The sequence below is a fragment of the Chroicocephalus ridibundus genome, chromosome 6, assembly GCF_963924245.1.
Source record: "Chroicocephalus ridibundus chromosome 6, bChrRid1.1, whole genome shotgun sequence".
Lineage (NCBI taxonomy): Eukaryota > Metazoa > Chordata > Aves > Charadriiformes > Laridae > Chroicocephalus > Chroicocephalus ridibundus.
In genome coordinates, this window is record NC_086289.1 from 61580623 (window position 1) to 61600206 (window position 19584).

The 19584-nt window shown below is 45.0% G+C and overlaps 2 protein-coding genes across 4 annotated transcripts in view; one reads left to right on the forward strand and one right to left on the reverse strand.

Moving 5' to 3' along the window:
* NGEF (neuronal guanine nucleotide exchange factor) overlaps window positions 1-10846 on the reverse strand; it is a 50714-nt gene extending 39868 nt beyond the window's left edge. The window contains exons 1-2 of the mRNA XM_063338007.1: window positions 10669-10846; window positions 2907-2966 (exon numbers count right to left, since the gene is read on the reverse strand). The gene's annotated coding sequence lies outside the window, so the exon portion shown is untranslated. The remainder of the gene's footprint in view (window positions 1-2906; window positions 2967-10668) is intronic.
* Window positions 1-19584, forward strand: part of NEU2 (neuraminidase 2) — a 28010-nt gene that overhangs the window by 3074 nt on the left and 5352 nt on the right. Inside the window, exons 2-4 of one of the 3 annotated variants that reach the window (XM_063338014.1) lie at window positions 7873-7943; window positions 9495-9662; window positions 17793-17861. The gene's annotated coding sequence lies outside the window, so the exon portion shown is untranslated. Of the gene's footprint in view, window positions 1-7826; window positions 7944-9494; window positions 9663-17792; window positions 17862-19584 lie in introns of those variants that run through there. The other 2 variants (XM_063338015.1, XM_063338017.1) reach the window with 2 other exon arrangements.

Sequence of the window (19584 nt, forward strand, 5' to 3'; positions counted from 1 at the left end):
ACACAATAAAATAGGAAAAGAGAGGACAAAGTTCTCTAGTTAGTTCAGAGTCTACAGTGCATTATCTGTTTAGGATAATGGGGACTTCCCCGGATTTTTTTGTCTGAGATCATTCTGAGATCATCACTTTACAGGCCTTATTCTAATGTCCTGAACGTTGCTCTGACATGCTCATGGTTGTCCTGCCGTGACACATTGTAGTGCTACAGATTTTACTGGGAAAATGACTGTATTTGCTCAGTTGATGACCTCTCCCTTTTGTCACTTGTGAGCAGTAGATTACTAGTTGATTTAGAGTGGATACAGGTACACGTCCTTGGTTTTGAGGCTGAAAATGTTACGGAATAGAAAATAAGAGCTGAAGAGAAAGCTCTGTTAATCTGTCTATTATGTGTGTACTTCTTCCTGTAATGGAAGAATTAATGCCTTTTACAGGGCTGGGTGCCTTCTAACACTTATTAACAACACTCACTCCTGCGGTGCAGATAAGTGAAGAAAAATCCATAGCTGTTGAGAAGTGAAGGCAGAAGAGACAAGATTATGTAGCAATGGAGAGCGCAGAGGCTTAATTTTGTTTCCCAGAGTTGCCCTCAAGTGCCAGCGAACCCCCTCAGTGACCTGCTGCTCTGTGTGTCAGTACGTGGGCTGGGCCAGTACTCCCAAGCATTTTTAGGAGGCGAATCACTACAACAGCAAAACAGCAGTTGATCCTTCAGCCTTTGCAAGACTGGGTAAAATGTGAGCTGATTACTTAAGCGTTCACTGTTGGCATTGTCTTGTTGAATTCTTACAGCTGTCAAAGCCTTTCTAAGTGCATAACGTGATTCCGTGACTGATGGGGTCTAACGTGAACAGTAGAAAGAGATGCTGTATACCAAATGTGAATATAAAATTGACAGTTTGCTGAGAGAAGGGCATAAAATAGTGCTACGGATTAGTCATTAGATGCTGTTTTGAGAAGTTACACGTATCACTGGTTTGTTACATTACAGGATATCCAATGTACAAGATACTGTAGAAGGTGAGGGTCTCAGTTTTTGTTCTGGGTCTTCTGCAATCTCTGTGAACCCATGTGTGCCACAAACCTTTTCCTTGCTTGCCCCCAGGGTCACTCCAGCTGACCCTGAGACATCAGGGACAGTTGGGATGTCATCTGTGAATCCTCTGCTTTCCAAAGTTTTTGAGGGCCCTATGTTTTATCCTTATAAAGGGAGGGTCGCTAACTGAAATCATGCGCTGGGCCTGAGTTGTTCTGCTTCCTGGCTCTACAGATGAGAATGTCTGTTTTCTCCTTTCATAACCTTAACCACAGCATGCAGCTCAGACCTGTTAAATTTGGATCCTGACTTCAATTCTGCTAAGGCTTCTGGGCTGTTTGGGACTAGCGGTTGCTCTGGGACTGTTTCCAGTGTTACTGGAAGTGTATGAAGGACCCATTTGTTGGTTGTGGTGTTAAGTTTGGTTTCTAAATTACTCTGAGGTATAGAGATTCACTAAGCCTCTTTCTGTTTCTGTGGCTCAGTGGAACAGCGAAATAAAAATGGCTGCTGCTTGGAGACAGCTTGAAAAGAAAGAAGAAGAGGCTATTTCTTCTCCTGTGCCTTTCTTACTGTCCCATGACGAAATCCCCAAATACTTGATCCTTGCAACTGTGATGGAAGCACTTCTGTTGACTGGACCACAATTAATATTACACCTATTATCCTTCCTAACCCTGAACTCTAACAATTGCTTATTTTTTATTTATTTCTCTTCTAGAAACCTTTTTATGCCTTGCTGCTTGAGGAGCTGAACCTGTAACAATCTTCTCTAGATCAAAGTTCTGATGTGCTTCGAGTGGCCACTCCTTGTCCGTGTTACTCAGACTGGGGCAGAGACCTGTGTCTCTTTTGTGGCCTTTGCAATGCCAACATAGTTTGCAGTGCTTAGCAAATTGCTGCTGGTCTTTTCTTGAAAAATTTGTTAAAGTTTTCGCAGGAGCTGCTCACCAGTCAGGAGTAATTTCAAAACCATGTGAAGCTCCAAAGGAACCATTACCCAAATAGATGGCACGTGTGCATGTGTGAGTGCAGGCATGCATGGAAAAGACTATTTTCCCCTTTCATTTACCAGGTGAATATGAAAGTGCACGGATGTCATTGTTGGGCTTTTACAAAGATACTTGGTAGAGAAGGAGCCTTCTGCGTGGCTAAGTGACACTCGGTCAGCCGAATCACCCAAAGACGTAACTACGTGTTCAGTAGCCCTATCAAACCTGCATAGCTGTCTTTGCCAGGTATGCTTTTTTTGGTCCATCAGAGGAACAAAAGGTGTCCATCCTGAACAGTTAGCTTGCTGTCAGGCTACCAACCAGTCCACATCAAACAAGATGCTTGACCAGAAGTGAATATAGCAGTGGGTTAGAGAAAGACTCCCATGTTTTCTAGAAGAGGCAGGGGTGAGGGGACGCTTGTTTACTGTGGTGGCTATAAACAATACATATTTTTTTTACTTTTTTTAATGAAGAATTCAAGAACATAATATATTTCTGAAGGCCGATTACAAAATTGATACTTTAAGAAATTATTGAGAAACCATTTATTGATATCTCAGTCAAATAGTCCTGGCTTTTGCAGTTGCTTTAGGTGTAGTAAAAACTAGGGATGAGTTTAAAGGATACGTTCAAGTTCAGTATTACATTATTCTGGTAGCAGTCAAGCTATTCAGTGACGGAGAATGAATGATTCAAGGGGGTGTGGACCATAACTATCCCTGTCTGAGTGATCATAGCGAATTTTTGAAGAAGGTATTCACCTCTGATAGTCACGGGTAGGTGAGTGCCAGGTCTTGCGTCAGGGGTAACCCAGCCCAAGTATATTCACATGCCGTCTTGACATCACCTGTCTTGCTGCAGCGTCACCACCTACCTGAACGTGCTTTGCAGGCAAACATGCTTCCCTGGAGTTCAGGAAGACCAAAGGAGCAGTCTGTTGGGAAAAAGAGGAAAATGACAACAGTAAAACCAGCAAGTGATGCACATGCAGCAAGAGCAGAGATACTCATTTTGACTCACACATAATTCAGCCTCCAGGAATTTGACTGTATAGAAATTTTACTTGCCGATGTAAAAAATTGGCATTTACCAGCAAATGCCGTTAATTTGTACAAGAGCAGTTGAACTGGGGGATGTTAGGTAAATGCTAATAAAAATTGTAAGAGACTGAGGTTGCTCGAGCAGTCTGGACCTGGACATGTGGATGTGTGTGGGAAACAGGGACCGCCGCTGCTTCTGGGAGGGTGGGGCTGGATGTGTTTGCAAGGCATTGCCTGGCTGTGATGCCAAAGGCTAACTCCTGGTCCCTGCTGTACAAGGAGAGTGGTCTGGTGGGGATTCAAAGGGTATCAGGCGTACCAACAGAGCAACTCCTCTTAATCAGTTAGATCTAATCAGAGATAAGAATATTTTTAGCAGCAGAAGCTGCAGCCTGAAAGCTGACATTGCAGCTGCGTGGGTATTTCAAATGGGTTTAGTTTGATCCAGGAGTCTGGAGCAGGAGGTATGTTCTCACACCGGTCGATCATCTCTCCCTTTTCGCTCGTCTCGCGACACGCCAGGCAGGCGCAGCTGCACGAGCGGCGGCAGAGGCAGACTGTGTGGTCTGTCGCCGGTGGGTACTGGTAGCAGAGGCAGCCCCAGGGAGCCAGGCTGGCTGCCTCCGCTGGTGCTCAAACAGGAGGGGTGCGAGCGGTGCCACCTCCCTTCCCCGCCGAACCTGCTGCTCCACACATCCAGACCCCTCAGCAGCAGTTTCTCAGGGCCCCAGCACAGCGGAGCAGGCAGCTGGCTCATGGCCTCTTTGCTGCCCCTGGTCATTTGCCACCCTGGGCAGTGGGCTATTTTGTTATGCCTGGTGCTGGCCCCGAGCTGACAGCCTCTGTCTCTGGGAGGATTTCTTCCACACGCTCCCTTCCGCTGCCGTGAGAAAATCGTTTGCACGGGACTAAGCTGGCTGCCTGCTCTCAGCCTTCCCTGGGACAGAAGGGGTGCAGTGGGAAGAGACGGGTGGCTCTGCTTGCTGGTGGATCCAGCACTTCATTAACTTCCTAATTCCCCTTTAAAATGGGGAAGTGTATTGTCTGACTGAAAAGTGTTAAGTGGTGTAGTGTGAAAGTATATACTTAAAGAATGCTCAGTGATTTTGAAATGAAAAACGCTCAGTTTGCCAATGTTATGCAATACTGTTGCCTAGTCTGGAAGGGTAATGAAGATTGCTTAATTAATATTACTGACAGGCTGAAATCTCCAGCTGTGCAACTCAAGGGATGTTTCAAAGCAGGAAACGATAGTTATGAATCCAACTTGACTGTACTATATAGGGGCGTACATCACAGAAGATGAACTGCCCTTCTCTGATTGTATAATGTGTCCCTAGTGCCACCAGGGACAAGGTAACAGTATTGATGTGCCTGAGCGGCCACACAAAATATGCGCGGATTGTGTCCCACCAGCGGGCAGGCAGCTGCTTTCAGCACAGAGGGCGGTGAACCCCTGCGCTCACTTATCCAGCAGTGTGTTAGTTCTGCCATCGCCTTAAATCCATCTGTGACCGGGTGCCCCTTTAAATGATGTATAGCTCAAGAGCAAGTTTTGGGGCTCGGTGCAGAAATTGCCACCTTGGCTGCAGGGTTTTTATGCTGAAGACAGACAGAAGGTCATAAAATCTTTTCTTTCTTTTTATGTGTCGAAGTTGTTTCAAGTATAAGCCCTATTAATGACTCATCCGGAAGGTTTTGGACGCTGAATGTAGGCATGCACCTTTCATGTATATTTGATGAACCAGATGGAGCTCTTTTAAGACAAGATTTTTTCTTCGAGCCCTTGTAGTTAACATGGCTCCTTTAATAGTTCTTCCTTAAATACAATCTGAATGCACATGCAAACGCCGATTTTGCTGCGTCTTAGCAGTTTCTTTCTAAAATGCTTTAATTGTTTTGAAAGTCTGGTGCAAACTGAAAACAGCCCTCTGCCTCCCACCGCCATCAGTCCCCCATCACATCCCTGCTCATGTATCAGGCATTGATTTTTTTTTTTTTCCCCGCTCCCTTTCCTCGCTTTTAAGTGTAGTGCAATGTCATCTCGAAACTATTTCCCTGCGCATCACGATGAGACGAAACCAGCTCTCTAGGGATGGGGCCCAGTCCAAAAGCCATCAGCAGGCCTTACCCACCCGCTGCCGTTCCGTTCCTGCTCACGGGGGTGCCAATCCCTGAAGGAGTGCCACATGCTGGGGGATGGGGGGGCCACTGAAGGCTCTGGGGCTCCACACAGGCCCAGGCCTGCGTGTGCATCGCGAGGTATTTCTGTCTGAGTCAGGGGAATAGTAACACCCACAGACTCAGCCTTAGGCTCGGGCAGATTTAGCTCTCAGCAGATGCAGCTCGGAATTCATTTAGCCTCATCGGTGGTTTAAGCTAATGCACGGGAACTAACTTCCAGCAGGAGGATGCACAGGCAGCTGGGCATGGTGACACCTTAACCTAAAGCCCTCAGGGCCCGGAGCTGCCTGATATACCTGTGTTTGTGTTTTTGTTGTTACTGGCCGGTATAGCCCTCCTTGGAAGTTAGTTAACAATCCTGACCCTTTCTTTTAGGTGGTGGCAAGAGACACTTAAACCCATGTCCCTGTCCAAAGCAAGGGACGTGACATTTCATGAAGGAATTTGAACTATTTAGGTGCAAGGCCAAAGTATTATTTGATTAAGGCACAGGGGTGGAGAAAAACAGGAGGAGCATGAGAATGGACTGCACAGAAAGTGAGTCGCGGTGCAAAGAGGTTCACAGCAGAAGCCAGGAAAGGTAGACCGTGTGGTTGGGGATGCTGGCTGAAAGAATATAGAATTGTTTGACCACACAGTTTCCAGAAGACAAACATTTTGTACTTGTTTTGTAAATCAGATTGAATTCTATCACCAGTCCTAACAGAATCAAACTACAACCACTCCAATTTTGAGATGATAGTCTTTCAGGCGAGAAAGGTAACAGAATGGTTTTGTTGCTCTGATTTAGTGGTGGTACCTTATTTATAGCAAGCAAAACCAAGAGAGAATTATGCAGTTCATTACGTGCTTGTGGCAATAAAACCTTTTTGTCTTGCACATATGTTACAGAGAACCTGTTTTAGAAACACTTCAGAGACTAAAAATAACTACATTGGATCCGTTTAACATAGCCTCCACAGCCATGTGCTTTAGACACCATGAGACCAAATGAAGGGGGCTTGGAGAGAGAAACCAGTACATTTAAAATGGCTAAAAATGACTCAAATAGCCTTGCTAGATTTAAAAATATTTCCAGAATTAAGTCTGGCATTGTGGGACCTTCTATGGGTAGAGGTAAGCATCCATGTGTAAACATAGACACAAAATGTGTGTGTCCTATAAATATAAATGGTTGCTTACACATAACAGAAAAGGATACATGCCTTCACACAATTCCCTCTGCATGAAACACGGAGGATTTACAGCAGCTACTTTGTGTTAATTAACTAATATATATCAATATGTTCTTAATGAATAACAATAAAGAACTGCATATTTTTCTGCTGCCAGCATGAGTTTTCTTTTTGACTGTTTACCGATTCTTTATGATTCAAAAATAATTATTAAAAGGATGTGCTTTCTTGTATGCCACTAATAATTGTCATCTCTGCTCAATCCATGCGTCTCAGAGTAGCCCAGCCCTATCCCACTGCGTTCCGTTCTTCATCCCCTGGGCCTTCTGTATTAGACATAGCTATGGGCTATAGCTAAGATTGTTAAAGAATTCCCCCTCTGGAGCTATTCTACATATATGTGTATGTGCACACAGATATATATATGCATATATAAACACGCACACACACTCTCCAGCTGTGTAGGAGAGGTCAACCTAATTTTTAAAGTGTACAGAAGAGCAGAAGTGGAAATTTACAATCCCTTCTGGTTTTCATTATAAGCACTTAAAACTAATTAAACAAAAACCTGACCTTATTTTTATTCCTTTTCTTAAATTAGTGCACATGCAATGGTGAAAGTACATCCTTGCTTGAAGATTTTGAGACAGTCCTGTGAAGTAAAATGTATAAAACTCATCCTTTTCCTCTGGCATCACTGACATATCTCTCTACGCTAAAAAGAACTCCTGCCTCTAGAGAAAGCCCCCTTTCCTTTTTACTGCTGATTATGAAATGTTGTTGCCCCTGATGCCGTCCCATTCCTTATTTCTGCTCAGAAAATTTCTGCTAGTGAAATTGTTGCTAAGTAGCTGTGGTCTAAAACTCATGAGGTTTTCCAGGCTTATTGCTGGAAGGTAAGTGAATAATTAGAAACCAAATCACTGCATCTCTTAGGCTGGGAGCAGTACATGACTGTCAGCTCAGGGCTAGGTGCAGATCGCAAGCCATAGCCTCAGATCATAAGATAGCAGCGTGCCACCTAAGTATGCTAGAAGGCCATCATCTCTCCTGTTTTACAGGGTTGCACATGGGAGTTTGTGAGTCCTTGCCTGTTTTTGTTTGTTCTCTTCTGTTTGGACCGTGTGAAGCCACGGAAAGAATATGCAACGTAAAGCTTACACTTAAAAAATTAAAGGAGTCAGTTATAGAAAGTTTAGTCTGCGATTAAATGGTTTAGGCAATAAGACAGTAGGAGAAATTATGTCCTGGGCATAACGCCTTTCTGAAAGCAAAGAGCTTTAGTAATGCCAGGATACTCAGAAGAGGAGGTTAGCAGATGTCTTGGGTGAAGCTGTTCAAGGCAGCACGTTAGTGAGCTGGCAGGTCTGGTGTCCCTAGGGCAGACAACACCTGTGCTGCTCTTGGGGAAAAATATAATGATACTCACTTCTATTTCTAGATTTGCCGGTTGCGTATGAGACACTTGTTATGGAAGAAATGAGCACGGGTGGTTATTTGAACTGCAGAGAGGTAAGAACTCAAAGGGGTTTTGATTTGAAAGCTTCCATACAGAAGCAGGGAAAGAAGAGGGCTGATTTTGTTGATCAAGGAATAGTAGAGCTCTCAGTTTTTCCTCCCTCAGCGGTTATTGGGTGGCGGGTCCAAGGAGTGCCTGTTTGGTGAATCCACTTGCAAATTTGTAGCTGCAAGGGAGCCAGAAGTCAGTAAGACATCAGAATCCTGTTAGACTGGTTTCTACTGGCTCGAAACGCCAGGCAGGTTTGGAGGGCTGCTGAGCCAGGCTGTCCTTGTCAACTGCATCAAGCTAATTTCAGCTAATTTCAGACCTGACATAAGCTGGTATTATTCTTCTAGCTTGTTACAATGATTGCACGTGTCTTTAGTAACTCAGGAAAAATACTTGACAGACAACTCTGGAAACTGTGCAGCGAACAGCATCAGTCGAGCAAATTTGCCCCCTCCAGAAGGGCTCTTTTTTGGCCCCGGGGGGGGGAACCCTGGCAGGAAGGGAAGACCGCAGGACTGCAGCTCCCAGTGCAGAGCAGTCTCTTCTGTCCTAGGGCTGAGGCTCTAGCTCGAGGCTTGGGTAGTCACAGCCAGAAGCTGCCTCCAGTTTCCCAGCTACAGCACTAGACAGTGTTGCGCTGTAGACAAACAGGCACATGTGCAGTGCTTCCTGACTGCATGAGCATCCACAGCTAAGTCTCCATATTTTTTTTTTGGTCAAACAAGTAACATGATCTCCTCAGCCGTAACTCTGAAGCTCACTCTACCCGCATGCCATGAAAGACGGGCAAACCTTTCCCTTTCAGACCTTTCCTTCCAACAGCAGTTGTTACCCTCCTCTTCATCCCCCGTTTTTAAGCACAGAGAGAGGAAGGCTGGGATGGGAAGGCTGGGATGTGGGTAGTGAGTCTCGCGGCTGTGGCGCTGCATCGGGTCCTGTGAGGGCAGATTTCATTTCTCAGCTCTGCTGCAGTTCCCTGGGCAATCTTGCGCACGTTCAGGGATTTTCCTGGGTCTTAGTTCCCCATCTCTAGAGCGGGAGTGGTATACTGTAGTTTATGAATACTCCTATATTTCTCCCATAGTTTTATTCGGAGTTGCTTGAACAGGAACTTAGTGCAAGTACAAGAGCATGACATGAGACAGCCTGATGGGTTCAAAAAAGCTCTAGATAGTGCTCTAGTTAAAGGGAAAAAAAACTGAACCAGTTTGGGTATCCTCTTTTTTGGTTATTTTTCATTTGATATCTCCTACATTTCTGTCCGCAAGTGAAAAGCAGGCATTTTGTCTAGATTTCTAGTTCCTCGGTGTCCCTATTGCTCATCCTAAGCTTTATTTGAGCTGGTTGCAATTTCTGCTAAGAAGAGGTCATTGTTTCAGGAATTGCTTCCTTTTGGAACAGCGAAGTCCAGATTTTGCAGATTGAGTAACCTGTTTTTTCATACACATCTGTTTCAAAGATGATTTTGGCGAGGAGAGAGAAGGCGGGGAGGAGACGAGGTTTCCAGATTGTTTTGGGTTCTACCGAGTCTTGTCATTTTTTTCTTATTTCAGATCTAATGGGGCTGCTTCCATGGGGTGCTGCTTGGAAACATGAAATATTGCCTCCAGGCACGATTGTGGGAAAAAATGGTAATTGCCGAAAGAAATCACAGAACAAGCTATTTCCAAAAGGAGAATTTGGGTGAAAACCCAAGGCATCAGCCACATATTCAGATAATGGTAATTATATAGTTAAAGCATTTTACATTGTCTTGCAAATGTCCTCTCCAAATTATGGCAGTGTGGGATAATGGGTTCTTTGTCTCTGGGCTCTTCTTTTCTGGCAATTACTATGGCATTTCACACGTACTCCTATATTTACAGTTGATTTTGAAGCGGATTGGGTTTATCAGTCCCAATTTGAGCCTGGAGAAAATTAGACCGGAATAAAATTGCTGTCCGTCTCTTCAAATGAATGTCAGCCAATTAGCAGGTTCAGCAAAATGTTTTAAAATTTTTTCATTGTTTTAGTGCAATTTCCTACTGTCAACTAGATGTGGAAGTGGCAGCTCCGCTATAGCGGTTGAATCCGTCGATGCTTTAATATCTCAAGCGCTAGCTTGTTCTTATGAAATCTGAGTCCCTGTTTACTTGGTGCATTTAAAAATATACATAATTGCTGGGCCAGAGTTCACAGCTACACTGGATATACAGCAATTGGTCTCCTGAGAATGAAAGGAAAGATCGGCTAAGGGGAAGGATCAGCCTGCCGTTAGGAGGAAAACAGGCTGTTTTTCATATTTCCTGTCTTTATTTTATTTATATGGTTTTTTTAAAGCAAGACCACACATAAACATTTGCCAGGAAAAATCGCAACCTGTCCTGCCCTTGGAAACAGACAGGCAGTTTGGTTGCTTGGTTTTGGGGATGTTTGCTGTTTAGTTTGCCACATTAATGCCCGTTCTGTGCAGGCTGGGTCTCCTCTCTGCCTAGGCTTCCTCCCTGCGGTGGTTTTCGCGCCTGTCAAGCTGTGCCAAGGTGCCTCTCCTCTCCGTCAGCCAGAATTCCAACAGTGTCCCGGCTGTGCTCTGTCCGGGTGACACAGGGCTCCTTCAGTGTGACCTCACTTGTAGAGCAAAGTCAGTTCTTTGTCGGGCACTGGATTTGTGCCTTTGTCTGTGGCCTGAGGTTTCTTCCTCGGGCTGTTCCTCTTCCAGCATCCCCCCCAGAATAGGATTTTACTCACCTGACAGTCTGGGGCTGAACCAGTCTCTCATTTGCCATCGGGACGAGGTATGTCCAACAAGTCTGGACTAAACTCCCCGAAGTCGTTAAAGATTTGCAATTCAGTTGTGAATCCTGAGGCAGGTATGTCCTACTGAAGATCACTGTCCTTCGGTCCTCGTACTTTCTGTCAGTTCTGCTTGAGAGTGAAGTTTCCCTCAGACTTTGTTTGCTCAGTTTCCAGAGTCACAGCAAACATAATTTAAAGGAACAGCTTTCTCTTTACCTAGATAAGTTAGTACAAACATGCCCTGAATGTCCTTTGCGCTGCTTGTGCCAAAAGCTTAATCACAGGGCATTGGTAAACCTACCGTATAAATCTTTAACAACTGGGTGAAACTTCGGTCCAAATCTGCAAACTCAAATAAGTGGAAACAGTAAATGGTATTTGCTTACACTTTTAAGGCCCACTGGCTGAAAAACTGCCCTTGCTTTACATTATTTACAGCCATTTGAGATGAAAAGACCTAAATGCTTACGACTATTTTTAGGTTGCCATTTTTTAATTTCCTGTGAGTTTGCATACCTGGGCACTGGGGTGGATGTAGCAGAGCCAGCCTGGTTTTATTTTAAGGCTTTTTGGATCTGTTCATCCAAATGCCTGTTAAAATTTTCTCCCTTGAAGTGCTCTGACTTCTTATTCGGATTGCGTTTGCTGTTCTCTCCACTGGGCTTGCTTGCTATTCTGTGAAAGTCCCCCTTCTGCGGGCAGTTTAGGGCCCAACGCTTCAAAGGAAGCCAAATAAGCCTGTAATTCCTGTAGATCCCCACGCAGCGCTATACTTCGGAGAGAAGTTTTCCCTCATCCTTGGATAACTCATTTGTTTTTAAGCCTGCAGTTTGAATGTCTCTTACAAAAAGCACCATATCGCCTGCTGAATTTGATGCTAGTCTTTCTTTTGATTTTTTTTTTCCTTTTCTTTTTGAAGTTTGCTGAACTTGCCAAGTGCCTTGTTCATCTCAAAATATTTTAATTGGTCACAACATCGCCCTATTCCTTTTAAAATGCAGCTGTATGCCCAGCCTACTCTGTGGAAGGCTAAATGTTCATTGAGTAAAGCTTTGGTTATTCTGGGGTCAGACATCATAGCTTCATGGCCACCAGTGTCAGTGTCCGTTTACACGGCCTGGGCTGTCAGCAATTAATCCTGTAATGATTAATCAAGGTCACCATTGGAGCTCTGCACTCCTGGTCTGTGAGCTAGCAGGACACGGGAATGGGGGATGCGTTGGGCTCCTCCCTGTCGCAAGAGTTGCTCGAGGCTGAATCTGGCTGGCCTTGCGCTTCAGACCTGCTTATCTGAGTGCCCCAGCCCTGGCAGAGGATGTGAAGCAACGGACTCCGGTTTTATTGCATTTTCCAGTCATCAAATTGCTCCAGTGACTCCTTCCCAGTGTTGCTATTTTGAGGGCTAAATAAATCCTGCTTCTACAATCCCCTTTTTGCATGTAAATCTCACCACCTCTCTTCCTTTGCTTCCCATAGATTGTGCCATTCATTTTGTTACGAAGATGAAGTATATCTGGGGTTTTTTTCTGTTCCAAATGGGCAAAGTAAGTGGAAAAATGGTGTGATGTGTATCATAGGCAGGCTGTTCATTGGACGTTGTCTCTTCCTTGTGGCAAACCCACAACTCACCATAGTGTCAGAAGGCTGACAGGTCTGCCATGGGGTGATGTTGTTGCCCTTTGGGTTGAGGAGCATTTTTGGGGTTTTGCCCAATTCTTCCCATGAGGAGAGGAAATAAGTTGTAAAAGGCTATTATTTACTGGGAAAGAAGCACTGGCAGTAAAATTCTTTGCTTACTCCTCCTGATGGAAATCAAAAGCGACTTAACCGGAGTCAGTGGAGTGTGAAATGGGACAAACCCAAGGAGTACCTGCTCCTTCATACCTGTTGGTCGTACAGCTGGTAAGGATAGGGAGGTGCTGCTTTCGAATGTGCACAAAGGCTCATTTCCTTAATTAGAGCTGGAATTAAAAGAAAACGGCAGATGCTTCCTTATCCAAGGAACCCCGTTTCCCAAAGGGGTTGCCTGCCTGCCATTAGCATTTGCACGTTACATTCATTATTATTACTTTGGCTTTTTCTTGTTTGTTTGTTTTGCCCTTTTTTTTTTTTCTTTTCCCCTGGCAGAACAGAATTCCATTCAGCCCCTAGGTCTATAGGATTTATGTTCTGCACAAAGGATACCATATTCCCTCACGTCTGGAGCGCGGCCCATAGCGTCTTAACTGAAAACTTGCAGAATGGTGTAATTGCCCTCTTGCACAGCCTGACTCCACAGAAGACCTCTTGATTTTAACTACAGCTGCCTGATGACAGCCGCTGCACTGCATAGCACGGCATAGCAAAAATACTGCTTACCTGAGCCGGGCTTGCCTTTCTAATAGTTGAAGGAATCAACGGATTCAGGTTTGAACACTTCTGAAGGGAAATACACGTAGATCATTTCAAACGGACTAGGTATCACCCATTAAATGTAATCTCTCTTGTTTTCCCACTGATTTCTTTTCCCATACGCTTACGAGCGTTAGCTTCTCCGTTCTTTTTCTTAGCCTTCATTTGCAGCTATTGCTATATCTTTCCTAAGAGGTGGCACCCGAAATTGAACATGGTCCTCCGAATGCAAATGCTCCATTGTTCAGTATTCTGTCGTTATATTATCTTCTGCATTATTTTTATATCCTCTTATTAATGCACCCACACACCCCATTTGCATTTTTTAACCTTTTTAAAAACGTTTTCATTACAACAATCAGCTATAAGGGCAATGAAGTAAGCGTGGAACAATAGAAGTGAAGAGCTTGATTCTCCGCAGACCTTTACCCATTTTAAACTTCACTGGTGACACTCATTTTGATTTACACCCCAAGGAGAGGGGGGGTGGGGTGTCAAACACAGCATGTCTACACCGAGGCAACCATTTTTCATAGTTAGCAAGGAATCGTTTTGTAGAATAGTTGCAGCACACAACCTGCTGCTTGGAAAAAAAGCACTTTTGCCGGGGAGGACGATGTTTTGCAGAGGGAGGGCTGCAGTGTGGGCTAGCGTCGGAGGAACTGCGCTGGAGGCCTGGCTGCTGGCCGCGCTGGGCGGTGGCCACACAGGGGAAGCACCGCAGGGCGCCCGTCTGTGGACTGCGCGGTTGTCCTGCACGGGCCCCGGGTTAACCGCAAAACAGGACTGGGCAGCGCGTCCTGCATTTTGGGAGCCGTTTTAGCCATTCTAGGCTGTTACCCCCTGCACAGCCATGTCCGATAGCTGCCCCGGGGAGTGGGCTGAAGGGAGGACAACCCAGCTGGCTGGGGAGGAAGGTGGGGACCTTGCCTGGGGAGGAAGGGTCTGGGTAGGGGAGCTGGGTGACGAGAGGTGGCCAGAGGCACGGCCGCTGTGCCACGTGCGTGCTGCCAACGTAGAGCAGGGAACCATCGCCACCACAGGAAGGCACGTTTGGGACTTCCCGCTCTAAGAAGAGATGGACAACCAGTTTTAAGCGGCGGCCAGGAAGGTGATTTCTATTAAACAAACGGGCATTTATTGGTTTTCTGGCTGCAGAAGTGCAGCGTGTGACTCAGAACACCACCTCAGTAACAGCGCTGTTAGCCAAGAAGCAGTAAAAAGGTGAAGAAATCCACAAAGCAATCATTCACGTCTGGCTTTCTGGCAGACTGTACCTTAGCAGCCTCTTCAGTGTCTCTCTTCCTTCCTTAATTGCTTCTGTTTCTTGATTCTGGATTGTCTCCAGGAGTCACTGTTAAAAGTTATTATCTGGTGGATATCAGCGTGTTGTCTCTGGAGGGACTTTTCCGCACATTGACTATTGTTTGATTCCAGGTAAAGCAGTGAGGTACAAAAGCCCTTAGGCTTCTCTTGTGCGTCCCAGTTAAGGCAATGCTTTACTTGCCCGGTTAGGTGAGGCTTGTAAACATGGGGTGTGGTTTTACAATACGGCTAATTTGATCTAATGGCCGGTTGCCAGTCGAGAGGTGAGTCTGCTCCTCCTGTCCTGTCAACAGCTTCGTGCTCCTACTCCTTCTCCTACTGCAGATCCTGTTGCTTGCCTGACTTCTGCTGACGCAGTCCAGGACAGTGACCGAGCAGAAAACTGTTTACTTTTTTTTTCTTTTTTTTTTTTTATTCCTGTGGATTAGTTTTCTGCCAGACTGACATCCTCTGATGGCCTGCCAAGGTAAGATGAGCATCAGTGCTGGCACAAAAAGTGATACAGGGTTGCTCAAGAGAGAGGAAAGACTGTAATACAGAAGCCTTACATTAATTTGGTTGATTGGTTGTAAATCCACATCTTTGCAACTCCCTATTTGGCTGGCACAGATCGGCCACAGCTGCCACCAAAAAACGAGAAGATTTTTTCTTCCTCCTTTTTCATTACTGGCAAGGTCTGTTTGCAGGATCGTTATTTTCATTTTTTTTCAGATCACTGCAAAGACAAGAAGCCCTAATGGCAGCAATGGGAACACTGTAGAGAAGAGAGGAAAGCAAGAGAAACAGCGAGGAATGGGATAGGAAGAGGTCATCTCTGCCAGCAGCAGCCCAACATCAGAGGAGTAGCACAAGATAGTCGTGAAATCATTTGCTTGGGTACTCCCAGCAGCTGCAGGTGCTTCTAAGCCATCCAGGGCACAGCTGGCAGGAGGGGCGATGGTGTCCTCTTCTTCCTCAGCTGGGACCCTCAGCTATACTCTGCCCGCTAGCCCGTTGACTGCAGCTGGGGGACGGTTTGGCCCTGGCCGCCTCCAGGGAGGCTGCTGAGAGCTGCACCCACGGGCACCAGCACGTCATTCCTCTGCTGCTGCCGGCGGACTCCTGGGTTCACCCAGTTCTCCATCCAGAAACAGCGCGCTGGTGGGTGGGGGGTGGGTGCAGCCAGCAGAGGACGATGTCGGGGTATCACAGCACCCTCACCTGCTGGCTGTAACTATTTTCTGGGTTCTTTTGGCAAACTTTCCCAGAGCTCAGGAGCGCCCTGAGAGGAAGCGCCGGGAGTCCGTGTGCTGGGGCCAGAGCAACATTCCTCTCCTCAGCACAAGGGTAGGAGGAGCGCAAAGAGGACCAAGAAATAAGATGGCACACTGAACTGTATAACCATTAGAAACAACAGCTGTTCCGCAGTGCTTGTCAGTCCATGCAGGTAGAAATATGCTGTTTAATTACTACGTTAATTTAAAAGTCTTTCCCTAGTGCTTGTCCAGCTCATATGGAACCTCCCCTTATATGCAAAACAGGTTTGCTATTTAAATGTCAGCTTGTGTATACATATCAGCTGCTGGCTTTTCTCGGGGATCCGAGACAGTTGACGTTGCTGCCAATATATATAATTTTGCAGGTTGGAGACTAGTTGGTGAGAGTGTGGTGAGCCTCCCTTTTATCTAATCCAATAGGAGTGCTTTTGGGGTTTTTTGGTTTTGTTCCCCCCCCCCCCCCACCCCGTTTGACGTGACTTCCAGGAGACACAGAGTGAAAGAGGTATTTCTTTTTCCTTTTTTTTTGGTTTTCTTTTTTTTTTTTTTTTAAAGAAAAAAACCAATCCAACTTTTTCATAACAGTGGATATTGCTAGGAACTAAAAAGGTAAATACAACATTTTGTAAGTTCAGGTAGGAGTGCAGTTTGTGTATTCCTCCACCAAACATATGCTAAGGAAAATACTGCTGTTTCATGTAATTCCTCTCTAGTGCCAAAAAAACGTGCACTTTAAGGCACAGGAGCTACTGCCGGGCTGAGCCACAACATCTTAAAAGCAGAACTGGATTAATTGTTTAGGAAAGCATGTACTGGGGAGGCTGAAAATCCCTTTCTAAGTGTGGGACGAAGCTTTTACCACAAGAAAAACTTTCTAGCACGGTTAAAAAGTTTAATCCAATTGGCTGCTGGATTAAAGTAATTCCAGTTCTGCGCCTTTTCAGTTTTGTATTCTGAATGTCTTAGTTTGTTTAAAGTTTAATTGTTTGGCAGGTCTTGCTGATAACTCTCCTTTCTAACTCCACGTTATTTGACTAAACATGTGCTGTCTGGCTTGTTAAGAAGCCCCATAGCCTAGATTTAGTGTAGCGTCTGGTCTAGGGGCATAAAAAAGCTGGAGATGGAGCACTCTGATGCTGGGCTTTGGCAGAAATAAGCAGTGTCGTGCCGTTTAGATAGGAATAAAGGCTTGCACGTAGGAATATGATGTGTAGCAAGTATTCTAGAAGCAAACAGTTTCCTACCAGTCCTATAAAACTGGAATGTGGCTACTCCTGGCCCCCCTCGATGCAATATCCCAATGGAAATGTCTCATTTTCTTTGTGTGAAACAAGAAATGTATTTCAGCATAGCGCTTAGGTGACTTTTATAAGCTTGGAAAACACTGTAAGTCCAGGTCTGAGGCTGAGTAGAGACAACCTGACCTGGATTCTTGTGCTTGCCTTGGAAGGCAGAATTTTATTTGTATTTCGTCCTTGACTGTCTTAGGTGATTTTTTTGTTTCTTTGTTTGTGTTTTCCCCCCAAAACCTCCCTAAATGGGTTGGTTTTGTTTTCTGGGGTGCTATCCGAATTCCTTCAAGAACAAGCTGCCTCCTACCCCGAGTGCAGAGCACTGTGAGTGGGACCCAGGGATGGAGTTCAACACGTTCAGCATTTCTGCTGGTTTGTTTTTAAAGACATCCTGTCATTTCAGCTTGGATCCGAACATGTGAAGGACAGGTTTTTGCAGACGCTGAAGCCAGTGGAAATGTTATCCTTTTTAGTCACTTTTTGTGGAGAGGGTTAAGGAAAATAAACATGCAAGGGCTCATCCTGCTACATGGACAAGTCCATGCGAGCTGCCCTGAAGGACAGAAGTGGAAGGAACAAGTCCCCTCTCCTGGTGCCCACTGGCACTTATCCCTTACTGCACCTTGGGCTCCTTCCAGGCATCAGGTCCATCGTGGATTCATTTGTTGACAGCTGTTACTTTTTTAACTCTTCTGGTGTGCTGGAAACAGTCTCTGCTTTGGAAAGCATTACAGCTGTATGACTTGCAAACTATGAGTAATGGTTTCCTTAGGTGTTTCCACTGTGACCTTCTTTCTCCCTGTCCGCCCAGTTCTGCCTGGAGGTGAGGTACTGGATCTCGGTGCAGCAGCTTCCCTGGTGCCTTGGAGAGGAATTGCAGGTAAACGCCCGTCTCTCGGAATAGGATGCTTCACAAGGGTAAGCCTGGGAAATAAATTCGAAACTCCAGTAAGTAATGCAGAAGGGAATACTGGCTTAATGGCTACGTGATAAATTCGCCTTCTCCTCGCTAGCACCTCGGTCATCTGGAAAGAGGTTACCAGCTGACTCTTTTTCTCCTAGGAAAAAATTCCCACAACTCCGCTTCCCCTTTCTCACCCCTTTACCTCACAGAACTCCAGCTAACTTTTCTCTCCAAGGTGGCTGAATTGACCCAGGCCTGAGCAGCTGTTGTTGCTTTGTGTACAGCTCTCCAGTCTCCTGCTTGTGTTCCAGGCCTTTGTGTTCCCAGCAGTTAGTCTTTTTTTCCAGTTATAGCTCTTGGTCTTTCAAAAGATACTGCTGTGGTCTACACACTTCGATCATGCTGGCTGCAACACTGCTGCCTCCTTCAGTAGGGTGTAGGAACAAAGCAGTGTCATGGACACGTGCGTCCCATGTCAATTTAATCTCGGAGGGACCGGCATGTGTGATTTGAATTCCTGCAGTGCGAGAGTGTGAGCTTTTGAACACTTTTCATGTGCCTGTCCTGCTGATGATTTGCTGTCCTGCCGATGATTTGCTAATTTTACTTCTCTCTTATTCAGGAGCATGTAGCTAGGGTTTTGGCCTTTGAAAATGGGTAGGCATCAAAAGAAAAATCAATTCCTCTCAATTGGATGGATAAGTATCTAAAGCAGCACTATTATTTATATATATATATATTTTTATATATATATATAAAAAGATCTTTAAGCTAATTTAAAGGTTCTGCATTTTTGATTGTGTGAAACTCAAACTGTTGTGACTCAGCCTCTGCTTGAGTATCCACGAGGGACAAGGTAGAAGAAGCTGAACACTGGCTTTAAGCGTGTTTAAAAAGGGATGGGAGAGTTTCTCTGCAGATGGATACATAGTGTGTATGTATATATATGCAAACAGACATAATACCCACATTGCATGTAGGGAGTATATATACAAATGTGTGTATTTGTGTACACACACACACTCACACATATCCCTTGTTCAGTCTCTGGAAGAGTCACTTGCTTCTAGTGTTTTCCTCGATTATAGTCGCGGGCGCTGTGTCCAGGAACCTCAGGCTTGTTTCTATGGCAGCTATTCCCAGCCTTTTAACATCCCACCTTCCCTCAATCCCCATGTGGCAATAGGAGGAAAAGAAGAGTGTTGTGACACCCACGCTGAGCATCTCACAAAGGGGCCGAGAGCCTGGGCAGGGATGCCTGCAGATGACAGGCTCATACAGGAGGGACTCGGGTGCCATAGGCTGCAGCACAGCCTCCCGTGGCACTGGCCTCTTGGCTTTGCCTAGGGGGCTCCGTGGGGCAGCCTAGATCTCTCTTTCCTTTTTCTTTTTCTTTTTTCTTTTTTCTTTTCTCTTTTTTCTTTTTTCTTTTTCTCTTTTTTCTTTTTCTCTTTTTTTCTCTTTTTCTTTTTCTTTTTTCTTTTTTCTTTTTTCTTTTTTCTTTTTCTCTTTTTTCTTTTTCTCTTTTTTCTTTTTCTCTTTTTTCTCTTTTTCTTTTTCTTTTTTCTTTTTTCTTTTTTCTTTTTCTCTTTTTTCTTTTTCTCTTTTTTCTTTTTCTCTTTTTTCTTTTTCTCTTTTTTCTCTTTTTCTTTTCCTTTTCCTTTTCCTTTTCCTTTTCCTTTTCCTTTTCCTTTTCCTT